The following is a 13,479-nucleotide window of genomic DNA, read 5'->3' on the forward strand; positions in this document are numbered from 1 at the left end:
CCCATGGGGAACTGCACTCAGAGGGGGGAGGTGGTTCTCCAGACAAAGTCGGACCAGTGTGGAAGGGGCCGTAGATGCTGGGGACCAAGACACAACAGGTGTTCAGGACCCGAGCTCTGCAGCTTAGCCATCACCTCCCCGGTGTTCAGAGAGAGCTTCCTGGTGCCCAGACCGTGTGCCGGGTTATCCCAGGGAAGCTGCTAGAAGTTCAGGCAGCCTCGCGCAGGGCTGCTGTGCCCTGGCCAGGAGGCTGGATGTGCTGGACTCGCCCGTTCGAGTGATGACCGTCTGCTGCCCCAGAGTAGAGGCTCCACCTTCTCTTCCTTAAAGTGGTCCACGGGGGCCACGTGATGCGCTCCCATGGCACGGCACACGTCTTGCCTTCTGAGCCCACAGCTTTTACCCAGTCCACTTGGTGGAGAACTTTGCAGGAATTTAGCGGAGCACTTGCTCACCAGGAAGGACTGAGCAGCAGGCGTGCGAATCAGGAATAAGAAAAACACGTCTTGCGAGCTCGCAGTCTCCCACACTGCTTGGCCCCAGATTCTGGAGGATAAATGGGAAACTGAACCCCGGCTCTTCCCTCTCCTCTTGGAAGAGCAACCCCCTGGCCCAGATTCCCACCTCTGCCTGGGAAACGCCCCCTCTCCCTGTCGGCGCACGTGTGACAGTGCTGAGCCTCAGTTCCCTGCTTCGCGCACAGCCGAGGGCAGGAGGCCCCGTCTGTGTTCCCACCAGGAGCCAGGAAGGCCGGGAAGGCCTTTCTCAAAAATAATAATGTTAAAAAATTAAAAAAAAAAAAAAGAAACATTCTTTCTTGGGCTCCTGGGGGCTTCAGTTGGCTGTATCCGACTCTTGATTTTGGCTCAGGTCATGATCTCAGCATTTGTGGGTTCGAGCCCCGCATCGGGTTCTGTGCTGTCTGCGCGGAGCCTGTTTTGGATCTTCTGCCCCTCTTTCTCTCTGCCCCTCCCCCACGTGTTCTCTCTCTTCCTCCCTCTCTCTCTCTCTCTCTCTCTCTCTCTCTCTCTCCCCCTCTCTCCCCGCCCCAATAATAATGAAAAAAAAAAAGGCCCTGTCTTTGCAAAGGGTGTTGGTGTCCACTTTGGGGAAGCCACCTGTGCCCTCGGTGGTTCCTACTCTCGGGGCCCATCCACTGATGCTCTGAATAATTTATTTACCCCCCCACCATCACTGCTGCCTCTCGAGCTACTCCCTGCTCACTGGTGTCCCTGCTCAGGCGGGCAGTGGCCAGAGGGGCAGGTGAAATGGAAATCCTTTCCGGGCCCACCCTGTTGGGCAGGGCCTCTGCTGGACTCTGGACCTATTTGGGGCACTGGCGCATTTCTCCTGGGAAGCAGGCTGTCAGAGGTTACGGACCTCTGCCCACAGTGCACTTCTGTTCTTCTCTGCCATGTTCTAGTGTCTCTCACAGGACGGGACACTGGCTTGTCTCCACCCCTGGGGACTCCTGGGATACTGGCCTGTCCCCACGCCTGGGGATTTCTGGGACACTAGCCTGTCCCCATCCCCGGGGACTCCCAGGACACTGGCCTGTCCCCACCCCCCCAGGGACTCCTGGGACACTGGCTGTTCCCCCCACCTTGGGGGATCCCGGGGACACTGTCCCCACTCTCAGGGACTCCATGGACACTGGTCCATCCCCACCCCCGGGGATTCCTGGGACGCTGGCCTGTGCCCATCCCCCCGGGGACTCCTGGGACACTGGCTGTCCTTCCCCTACCCCCAGGGATTCTGGAGACACTGCCTGTCCCCACCCTCAGGGACTCCTGGGACACGCCTGTCCCCACCCCCAAGGATTCCTGGGACGCTGGCCTGTACCCACCCCCAGGGACTCACGGGACACGGGCCCGTCCCCACTTTCCTTTTCCGTCAGTTAGTTCATGGGTTGTCAGCTGTGGTACCCTGGGGCAGGGTTGTCTGATTGGTCAGGAAAGCTAAAGCGAGTCCCGTCTACACCACCACCAGTGAGGCCCATGGCTGCCGTCTGCCTGCCACGGCTCTGCCCCCTGCTCTGCCCTCTTCCCTGACGGCGCACTTGACGGGAGGTAGGACGCGGGCCTGTTCGTGGAGCCCGTGAGGCTGCAGGCACGGATGCTCCCATACGCTTGGCCGCCAGAGGCGTCTGTTCCTTTCAGGGCATCTAGAGCATAGCGGGCCTCACACTTCGGGGTGCCTGCGAGGCAGCGGGACTGTCGTGAAATTCCGGCAGTTCCTGCTCTTGGGGATGTGCGGGGGATGTGCGAGGGCTGGGCGTGTGTTCGGACACACGGGTGTGTTAGCGATATTTACCTGCCCTCCTGTTTTGTGCGGGGACGTGGGGGGTGGGCATCGTGGTAAAGTCGCTGGTGCCGTGTGCCCGCTCCTCCGGGCGCTGGCGTGTCCGTGGGGACGGCATTCTGTCGCGAAGAGCCTACGAGTGCCCGTCTCAGGTGAGCAGCGGAGGCACAGAGGTGTGGCCGTGGGCACAGGTGGCGTGTGGCCGAGCCAGGACCGCTCCCCGGCCTCCCGGCCCCCGCGCGGCTCCCGGCCTCCGCGCCACCACACATGCCTGCTGTGTGACGCCTTTTGGGAACCGTTTCAAGCTCTCTGTGCTCTGTAGAGATTTGTTTGTTTGTAAAGAGAACGATCGGTCTTCTTGATTCCATGCATCTTAAAATTGCACGGATGTGAGCGGGTCTGATGGCGAGCCTGTCATCCTGGCACGGAAGGCCTGACCCTCTGGGAGAGGCTCCGGGTCGGGTGGGGGAAGGGTGGGGCGTTGGGAATGGGTGCTGCTCTGGGCTGTGAACCCCGAGGGCCCCGAAGGGACACGTGTCAGTGCCGCCGAACGTGAAAATCAGGACACGGTCTCTTCCACAGCCTCCCGCACGGTCCTGGGTGTGGGTCCCCAGAAATGTCTGCGGGCCGTCTTAGGTGCGCTGCCTTTTGGACCTTGGTTCTAGCCACATCCACGTGGAGGCTCGTTTGCAGTGAGCAAACCGGAGAAAATGCAGCAGGTTGTTAAGTATACCTGGTCCTGCCTGAGCCCTGTGGGCCGGTCATCTGGACTGGAGTGACCCAGGCAGGATGGTGGGTCGTGGAAGCAAGACGGGGCGGTGGGGGGGGGGGGGGCAGGTGCAGTGGGGGAGGGGAGGGCAGCCTCCCCACTGGGGCTGGAGGCTCAGGGCCCGTGGTCAAGAGCTGGTCAGAGCGTGGACGGAGCGCGGTCAAGCCTGGCGGGCGGTGTAGGTACAGCCATGGGCACCTAGTGCGGTGTGTGATTTGTGGCAGAGCGCATGACCCCGGGGACCTCTTTGGCGGAAATTCCCAGCGAGGCGGGACCCGGGTGTGCCTTGATTTGCCCGTTGCCCCAGCTCCCAAGCTGCACGCGGCTCCGACCCCGGGGAGGAGACTGAATACGCCTCCCGGATGATCTCGGTCCCACATGGGGGCTGTGGAGCTGGACCCGAGGACCTTGGAGAGGGCGCACGCGGCACATGATGTCCGAGGGCCTCGCGGCCCCGACACCCGCCTGGATGCATTTGTTGAATTGAGGCAAGCTGCAGATCTTGCGGAGGGAAGGCATCCTGACACCCTGCCCATCTGTCTTTGCTCTGTCCACTCTCCGTGAGTTTGTCTGGCTGCACGAGGGCAGGCCACTGTCCTGTGGACGCCTGACCCTCCTCAGCAGCCTCGTGGTCAGCTTGGGACCTGGTGTTTTCCTGCCAGGCCTCAGTGTCACCTGCCACCACTAGAGGGTGGAGGCTTCGGGGACAGGGGAGACGGGGCCATGGGGAAGGGACAGGGAGGGGGGCGTGGGGAGGGTGGCCAGCAGGCCTGTGTGGGCATGGGCAGGGAGGGTGGTGGGGAGGAGGGCAGTGGGGAGGGTGGCAGTGGTGCAGCACCTCGTGGGCAGACCTGTGCTCTCCGCTCTCCAGTGCTGGCCTTCCTTGCTTTGGAGGAGCAGACTTGCTCAGAAGGGTGTGGTCTACACCAGGGAAAGCTCGCGGCTCCCTGTGTCCCCTGGCCCCCTGCCCGCCTGCCTCTCCTCTGCCTCTTGCTCCCCTGCTCCTCTTTCTGCTGCATCCCTGGGCTGCCCGGTGCTCGATGCTCCTGTGGGTGCCAGGCCCCCACAGACAGCCGGCCTGGCTCCAGGACGGAAATCCAGGAAGAAGGGACAAGGACACTTGGTGTGGCCGTGTCCCCTTGCCCCTTCCTCAGCTCTGCGCTGGGCACGTCTGTTCCAGAGCTTGCCGTGGGGGGGTGGAGATGTGGAGCACTTCCAGCCTGCTCTCAAGTCTGGGCCATGCGACACAGTCTCTGTGCTCCTGCCGCGCCTCTTTGCAAAGTGTGGTGGGCAGTGAGGCCCCATGGAGGGTCCTGACACCCGGGCCGGCCCAGCCTGGAAGGAGGACTGGACCCCTTGTGGCCTGTCACCGCCCAGACATCTGAGGAGGACAAGCATACCCAAACCCGCTCACGTTCACCCCTCCCGCCACGCCCGACCCCAAATGGAGGAATCCACGTGCAGTGAGCTCTCTTTTCCCGGCCACCTGTCCCTGCAGGAGTTAATAAGGACCGAAATGGCCGAGTGGCCGGAAGCAGAGGGCCATGTTTAATTCATGAATCAGATAATCTCCCGCCCTTGGCAACGCACAGGGTGTTTTCAGCCCTGAGCAGGGAGTCCTTAGGCAAACCCATGTGTTTAAGGTTATTCTTCTTTAGTGAATCCCTGTTTGTCAGTCGCTGTGTTTGGACTTACAGGGCACAGGGGTCCTGCCTCCAGGTAGTGAGTATAACCTAATGGGTCTGGGACGGAGGCTCACGTCAAGTCCCGTCTGTGGACGTCGCAGAGAGGTGGCATTTATATGGGCCTGAGCGTCGTGACAGGTGCACAGAAGGATGGAGGGGTCGGTCCCGAGGGTCCAGATGCATCTGGAAGAACTCGTGAGGAGTGTGGCTTGGCTTGTCCGTGGAGCGTGATCTCTGAGTTGGGACTGCTGAGGCGAACGGGAGTGCGTGACGCCCCCCTGCCTGGGCCGGGGACTGGGGTGCACAGAAGGTGGCCGTGTGGTGGCTGGTGGGGACCTGGTTCTGTGTGGCCAGGGCTGTGGCAGGAAGTTCCCACCCAGGTTGAGGGTCAGGACAGGACCCAGTGAGCTGGCCCGGAGCCCCCAGGAGAAGGCGGTGCTCAGACACTGGGCAGAACGTGGAACAAACAGGCTACGAAGCCCCCGAAACACACAGCACCTCGGATCGCTGGTTGCTCGGTGGAAGACGCCGGTCTGAAGAGGCTCCGTCCCGTGCGATCCCAACTCCAGGACGTTCTGGAAAGGGCAAAGCTCTGGGGACAGTAAAAGATCAGGAGTGGCCGGGTGCTGGGGGAGGGAGGCGTGAACAGGCAGAGCGCAGAGCATTTCGAGGGCAGAGAGAATACTCTGAGTGCTACTGTCCCGGCGGACCCCTGTCACTGTCCGCGTGTCCAGACCCACAGCACGCACGCCACCAGGAGTCACCCTGATGTCAGCGCTGGGCTTCGGGTGGCCGCGGCGTGTCGGTTGAACAAACGTCCCACCTGGTGTGGGATGCTGGTGACGGGGAGGCCGTGTGTGTGTGGGCACGGGGACTCTGAAAAACCTGTGTTCTCCACTCAGTTGCCGTGAACTTACAACTGCGCTAAAAAACACGTTCTGTTTAAGAAACAACTTGGGGGAATGTGGTCTGACCTCAATCCTGGAGAATACCGAGGCTGGCGTGGGGCCGAGACCCCTGGGCTGGTGGCAGAGTGGCGCAAGAGAAAGCAGGTGGGAAGCCAGCCAGTGGCGGGGAGATGGTGGGAGTGCCAGCCGCTGCTCCGGGATCGGCACGACCAGCAGGTGCGGGGTCTGGGCAGCTCGGGCTGGCTCAGGGCATCAGCGGCCGGTGGTAAGAAAAGAGGTAAAAATCACTGAAGCCTGAGCCCCTCTGGGAGGTGCCCGCAGGCAGGGGGTGTGGGGAGCGATGTGGATGAGCTCTCGTGTGGACGTGCTGACCTTGAGGTGTGGAGGAAGATGGGGGGAGCCTTGTGCCTGGAGCAGGGGAGCGGGCGAGGCCGTGCAGCGGGAGTTGGGAGTCTAGAGGTGCTGGTGGAACCGGGGGGAGGGGTGACCGCAGCAAACGAAAGGTGGTAGAGACGGTCTTCCCCTCCGCGGCGCGGCCGTCACGTGTCTGTTGGCACCAGGCCCCGTCACCGGCGATCCTCGTCCTCCGGAGCCATGTTGGGGCGAAGGGCGCTCTTGGGGTTGGGGAGAGGTTTGCTCGTCGTACGGGGGTTCGAGCTAGCGATGCTTTTCCCGTCCCCTCACCCTGGGATGGTCTGCGGGAGACACAGACGGAAGGGTCGGAGCGGCACGCGGTCAGGACTCACTCCGCTGCGCTGGAGCCCGGGGCTCGCGGTCAGCCCGCACGGGAGTCTCTGCGTCCTCTAAGCTCAGGTGCAGACTTTGGGACGGGCTTGCCCCCACGCTGCAGGGGTGTCACAGAGCCGAGGAAGGTGGCAGCACCCAGCTCGGCAGAGGGGCGGCGTGCAGGGCTTCCTGAATGTCCGGTGCACGGCCCTGCTGCCTGCTGGCAGGACCACGTCCCGGGGTGGGAGGAGCGGGAGGTGCTCAGCTGCTGTGTGAGCGAGGGGCAGGGCAGGCCTGGCCCGGTGGCTGTCGTTTGTCCCGCGTGTGAACCGTCCGCCGTCCCTCGTTCCTTGAGTTTCTTCCTTCCTGAGTCCCCGGCCTGCACAGCCAGCCCTTAGTGGTGCGGCCTCCTGGGGTACTGTGCTCCCCAGGTGTAGGAAGCAGGATGAGGGCCCCCAGCGATGCCCACACCCCAGTCCCTGGGACCCGCTGCTGCGATACCTGATGTAGCCAAAGGGGCTTTACAAAAGTTTGTGGTTAAATTAAGGATGCCCAGATGGGGAAGGGGTTGTCTGCTGGGCCCGACGTGACCGCGAAGGTCCTTTGGCAAAGGGGGCGGGAGGGCCAGAGTGATGTGGTAAGGAGACAGATTCTCGCCAGAGCCTCCAGAAGGGACACGGCCTCGTCGGTACTTGATTTCAGCCCCTAGGGGACCGGTTTCAGAATTCTGACCTCCGTTGTGAGCTGTTAGGATTGTGGCAATTTGATACGGCAGCTGTAGGAAACGAATACGCCCTCCTCTCCCTGTTTCCGCGTGTACCTGGAATCTTGGTACACAAGAAGACGCCCGGTGTCACCTCATGGCCGAACAACGAGTCCCACGTTTGCCGCCACTCGAAGCCGCGTTCTCTCTGGCGCCGTTTGAGATCTGCCTGGCTCCATTTGGATACACAGACGCTCGAGGGGAACTTGGTCCGGGCGAGGAAATCCCCAGGGCCCCTCCGTCAACTCCCGGGTGCAGAGCGCGGGTGCAGGTCTGCTGGGTAGGGTCTGCAGCGGTGCCAGCCGAGTCGTCCTCCTCCCCGCCTTTGTTCTCTCTCATTGCGAATTCACGTAGGGGGGGCTCCTGGCAGGTCTGCGCACGCCGTGCTCGACGGACTCCTAGAGGTCTTTGCCTTGGTGGAAATTTCCAGTGAGCGGTGTGGCCCCTGCGCTGGAGTCGTTCACACAGGCTGCAGGCATGACCCGGCAGCACGAACAGAACGGTCGTCCCGAGAAGAACGGGTCAGAATGGGTCATCACATGCAGAAACGCTCTGTGGCGGCGCAGGGAGCCACGTGCAGGGAGACCGCCGAGGCGAGTGTCCGGACCGAGAAGGATCCTCCGCCCCAGGCGGCGGCCACACCGGACGCTCCTGAGGCCGGAGGAGCCCTTGCGGGCTGTACGGGACCCTCTGTCAAGGACGCCGTGTCTCGGGGGCGGCCGGGGCTCCCCCCCGCCCGGGCGGTGCTTTTCCGCAGCCGGAAGTGACCCTGGACCCGGGACTGTGCAGGGGGTGCTGACCGGCCACGTGCTGCTGAGAAGTTCCACAGAGCAAGCAGTCTGGTTCTAAGCACTCCGAATTCGGCCTCCCGAGGCTCGAATGTGAATTTGTGTAAAACCACCCGCAGGTGAGCCCGGAGCCCGGCGGCCCCGCCCCGCTCCCTCGGACCCCGCTGCCTCTGCACGTGGTGGGCTCTGAGACCCCCGGTTGGGTGGGCACAGCGTGGGGCGGGCGGGAGGACCGTCCCAACGGAAGCTTCCACACGGCAAACGTCGTAGAGCAAGTCGGCGCCGGCTCCTAAACGGTTTTCTATTCCTGTAAGCTATCGTCCGGGGAATCCAAGGAAAACATCGGTCAGAACCCGACTCCCGAGGTCACGATGGAGGAGACTCCTTGGCTCTGGGGGGTGGGGCCACACGGCTGCCGCCGGGACTCAGCGTGGCCTCCCCGCCGCGAGCCGGCTCAGGGGCTGGGCTCCTGGGGCAAAGCAAGGCGGTGGGTGCGGAGCCCACGCGTTCAGTATGGATGCCGGCTTGATGGGGTCTTCTGGCCCTCACTTTTCCATGTGCTTGTGCAGATGGTGGTGGGCTGGAGTGAGAGGGAGAGAGGAGGGGGAGACGTCAGACACGCGCACACAGGCAGGCACACACACGTGCACACACACACACGCACGTGCACATGGTTGCACACAACTCAAAACTAGTGAGCGGTGAGCCCAGCGCAGTTGGCAGCTGCTGACTGTGGTTTATTTGGTTGGAATAGTGCGTTCGAAGTGACAATAGGGTTGGAAAAGCAGGGGAACGAAAAAGCCTGGTGAGACAGCTTTACCGGGTACTTTCCCAATTGCGTGAATAATTTATGCTTATCGTAAAAATGCAAACGTCACAGAATGGTGAGGGGACCGCCGGGCGATCACCCTGTCAGCGTTCTGGTGACCACACTGTCACCTGTCTTTCGGCGGACGCACGTGTGCACCATCACATGTGGATGAAGTTGTAGGAATTACGTCATGCACTCCGGGGTTTGGTTTTGTTCTTTTCACCACGACTTAAGCTGTGGCTTTTGTTGCTGTTCCCGCCTCACCGTCCCCTCCACCCGCAACGCCCGCCACAGTCCCCTCTCATACCCAGGGCACCAGTGGTAACAGTCTGGTGTCTGTCCTTCATAGATTTCCTCGCGCTCATATACAAACGCGAACACTTTCTAGGGTGCTTCTTGATGCTGGTTTTACGTTTTCCTGCATTTTGCTTTTCTCACGGAGCAGCGCCAGGAGGCCCCTCCGGGTCGGGATCGCCGGTAATTCCGACCCAAGGAACCGCCGAGCCGCTGCCCGTTCTGCCCTCCTCCTACGATGGGCACTTATTTACCGTGTCTCCGGTGTCTTGCCCATTTTTCGCTCAGACGTCTCTTCTTACACACCGGTGCCTTTATTTCAATGAGCCGGATCCCCAGAAGGGGGGTTGTGGGACGCAGGTATGTATTTTCACCAACGATAGGTATCATCTAAAGGCCGTGTCGTTTCATGTTTTCACCGGCATCGGCTGGCGTTCCTTTGTCCCTGCCTCCCCAACAGCAGTTTACTTAGCGCAGTTAAGTTTCTCTTTCGATCCGTAGGTATAAAGTAGTATCTCGTTGTTACCTAGGTTTGCGCTCTCAGCCTATCAGTGAGGTCGAGCAGCGTTCGTGAGATTGCTGATCCCTTGGCCGTTCTTGTGAAGCAGGAGTGTTGTGGCCTGGAGGTCTGACCTGTAATTTCTGGGTTTGGGGAGTAGCAGATACCTGGCCCGTGACCTTCCCCGGACCTCCTTTCCCAGTCTGCTGCCGAAGGCCAGAGGCTTGAGCAGATGGGGTCTGTACTGATGCGGACCAGCAAGTCTGGGGACAGCTTTGGTACAGACTGGACGTTGGGCAGCGGGAGGTGGTGTGGCTCCAGGCCCTGAGGGCTGCTGGCCGGCTGTGCACAAGCCCCAGCAGGCTTGATAACTTAGCAGGGAGGTTGGCCCTTCGCGGTCAGCGGGGTTCCGGCCCGTTGTCTGGTGCGGGAGGAGAAGGGTGTGAGAGGCACGGGCTCAGTGCCCAGGGGTGATGGTAGACGAGGGCTGAGCAGTGTTGCCTGACAGCTACTTGTGCTCACAGCGAGCAGGTCTTCTACGGGGCAGGGGAGCTGAGGAGGGATCCTGGTCATACAAACCACGTCGATGCAGAGGGAGCAGGACAGAGGGCTCCCCACGGGGGATCCTCTCAGGACTTCCAGAATCCAAACCTAGGGAAGAAGGATGAGCCCGGCCTGTGCCTGCTGGTGGGGTCGGGACACTAATGTCCTGTCCCTGCTGGGGCCTGCAGGACTCCTGGGCCCCCGTCCTCCCAGGCCCACTGGGCAGGGCCTCCCGGGTCTACCCCTGCGGGGCTGACAGGGCAGAGGCGGTGTGCAAGGGGCAGAAGCGGGACTCGCCAGAGATTTCCTCACCCTTGCAGGGGGAAGGCTGGCTCTCGGGAAGGGAAGCCTTCCGTGTCAGCAGCCGGGCCATCAGCCACGCGTTGGCCGCTAAAAGAATTACCGATCAGGTTACAATTCACGCCTAAAGCACTGTGTGGTCAGTTGCGTTTCAAACGGGAGAGCCTCACCATTAAACAGATTGTACTTGATTTGACGTTTCCAGGGCATTCTGCGGTTTTCTTCCTTACGTTGGTGGGCCTGCCGTTCTCAGGTCAGTATTTTATGTGGGGAGCAGGTGGAGTGTAGGTATTCCTACATCTTTACAGGTCACGTGTACACACGTCTCATTGGGGGCCCCTGTCGCGATCCCTCTGTATCCTCCCCTTTGGACGGGAGGCCACATGAGCCCCGTGTGAACTCTCGGGTACTGTTGCTTTTTGCTGTGCGTGAGGGTGGCCTCCTGTGGGCCTTGTGTCCAGCTTGAACAGAGTAAGGCGGCTGTGTGCCAGCCCCTTTTCCGTTTTTAACCTAAGCTCAAAGGCTGAGCTCCTTTTGGATAATCTCGATGCCTGCCTCCTTGGCTCTGGAGTTTGTTGTTGTTGTTTTTATTTTTATTTTTTCAGTTTTCGTTATCATTTCTTCATTCACTCTTTAAGTAGGCTTTGTGCCCGGCATGGAGCCCAATGCAGGGCTTGAACTCATGACTCTGAGATCAAGACCTGAGCCAAGACCAAGGCTCGGACACTTAACCGACTGAGCCACCCAGGCGCCCTTGTTGTTGTTTTTATGTGTTGTTTTTTTTTAATGTTTGTATATTTTTGAGAGAGAGAGTGAGTAGGGGAGGGGCAGAGAGAGGGAGACAGAGGATCTGAAGTGGGCTCTATGCTGTCAGCACAGAGCCCAATGTGGGGCTCGACCCCATGAACCGTGAGCTCATGACCTGAGTGGAAGTCAGACATTCAACCAACTGAACCACCCAGGCATCCCTGTTGTTGTTGTTTAATGTTTTTATTTTTGAGAGAGAGAGAGAGAGAGAGAGAGAGATACAGATACAGAGTTTGAAGAGGGAGGGGGCAGAGAGAGAGGGAGACACAGAATCCGGAGCAGGCTCCAGGCTCTGAGCTGTCAGCACAGAGCCCGATGCAGGGCTCGAATCCATGAACCGCAAGATCGTGAGCTGAAGTCGGATGCATAACCGACTGAGACACCCAGGTGCCCCTCAGAGAGATTATCTAAATGTAAAAATCTTCCGGTAAGGAGGGTAAGTATCAACCATTTGCCATGTGAGCAGTGAAACTTACCAAACACACTTTCTCCTCCTCCTCCTCCTCCTCTTCCTCCTCCTCTTCCTCCTCCTCCTCCTCCTCCTCTTCCTCCTCCTCTTCCTCCTCCTCCTCCTCTTCCTCTTCCTCCTCCTCCTCCTCCTCCTCCTTCTTCTTTTTTTTAATGTGTGTGTTAATTTTTGAGAGAGAGAGAGAGCATGAGCAGGGGAGGGGCAGAAAGCGAGGGAGACACAGAATCTGAAGCAGGCTGTCAGCACAGAGCTGACAGTACAGAGCCCGACGCGGGGCTCGAACCCACGAACCGTGAGATCGTGACCTGAGCCATAGTCAGATGCTGAACCGACTGAGCCCCCCAGGTGCCCCTTTTGTGGTTTTAAATAAAGAGCACAGGTTTCTTCTTTTCCTCCTTGGTCATAAGCGAGGAGTGACCTGAATAAACACTGATTTCAACCATTGTCTAGAGCCTCATTCTAAACCCAGACTCAGCCGACGTCCTACAATATTTAATTGTATATATCCAATAATTCCAGCTATTTAGGGACATGCTTTATAAATAATTCAGCCTGGAGAATTCACTGGGCAGCTGACTTGTTCACAGCAGCACGCCAGAGATTTAAACAAACAAACAGAACCGTCTGCTGAGGAACTGGAGCGGCCAGTCACCAGCAGTACTCGCTTTGGAAGCTTTTGGCTAAAATAATCCCATCCTCCACGGAACAGGACGTGGAGGCTGTGATCAGTCGTGTGTTCACGTGCTGGAAGGTATCCAGAGTTACTCGGTTTTTAGGAAAGGCAAGCTGGCCTGCCCTTCAGGGCTCTGGGCTCCTGCCTCAATTAGGGCCCCAGAAAAAGACAGAAAATTACCCCGGAGTGGGGTGACTGAGGAGAGCTCATTTACAGAGCGGGGCAGGGTTCACACAGCAGGTGTGGCCCAGATGTGGGGAACGGCTGCCACCCCAGGTCTGAAGGGGCGAGGCGAGTGGGCCCTCACTCATGAGAGTTGTGGGGTGTCCCCAACAGGAGGAACAGAGACCCCACAGGGGTCCCCAACAGGAGGAACAGCAAGCCACTGTCCTGCAGGAAGGGAACAGGGAGTAGGAACCCCCCCCGTCCCCAGGACCCTGCCACCTCCCACGGGCGCCTCCTGCCAGAAGGGAACAGGGAATAGGAACCCCCCACTCCCGGACCCTGCCATCTCCCACAGGCGCCTCCTACTGGCCTAAGGTGAGAGAAGCCAGCAGGTGAGGAGGGCCGGGAGGCGCACTCTGGAGAGCAGGTGGAGGAGGGCAGAGAGGCATCTGGAGACTCCGCTTTGGGTGGAAGGAGAATGGGTCCGGGCGGGAGAGAGAAGCCTGTTTGACCCCTCCATTCTCCCAAGTCGCTGTCAGTGTGTGGGGCCACACAGGTCACCTGCAGGCAGATCTCTGCTGGGGACCCCGACCTCTTCCCCTTTGGCCCTAGCTGTGCCAGCGCCCGCCTGGGAGGTGGGGGGGGGGGGCGGGGAGGATTATTTGAGGCACGTGGACACCCGGGCCGCATTGTCTTGCCTCCCCCATAAATGCTCCCGCTGTGCCACACGGCTGTGCTGTTCGCAATTGTCACTGACGCCCGCGGTAAAAAGTCCGGGGCCTGTGGCTGTCGTGCGCGTCCTCCGCTGTCGTTAAAGTACGTGTGGGAAGCTGAGGTACAGGTGTCCGGCGTTGTGGGGTCCCAGGGTCTTCGTGCGTCTGTATGTGTTTCCCCCTCTCAGCTTTTACGTTCTATTCAGGTTTGAAGTCGTTTCTGGACCTGAACTTTATTCTCAATTATTTTTCACTCTCTTTTATA

At 60.0% G+C, this 13,479-nt stretch overlaps 1 protein-coding gene across 9 annotated transcripts in view; it reads left to right on the forward strand.

The window, feature by feature from the left end:
* Positions 1-13,479, forward strand: part of CNIH3 (cornichon family AMPA receptor auxiliary protein 3) — a 135,640-nt gene that overhangs the window by 14,202 nt on the left and 107,959 nt on the right. The gene's annotated exons all lie outside the window — the stretch shown is intronic.

Source organism: Neofelis nebulosa, chromosome 15 (genome assembly GCF_028018385.1).
Source record: "Neofelis nebulosa isolate mNeoNeb1 chromosome 15, mNeoNeb1.pri, whole genome shotgun sequence".
Lineage (NCBI taxonomy): Eukaryota > Metazoa > Chordata > Mammalia > Carnivora > Felidae > Neofelis > Neofelis nebulosa.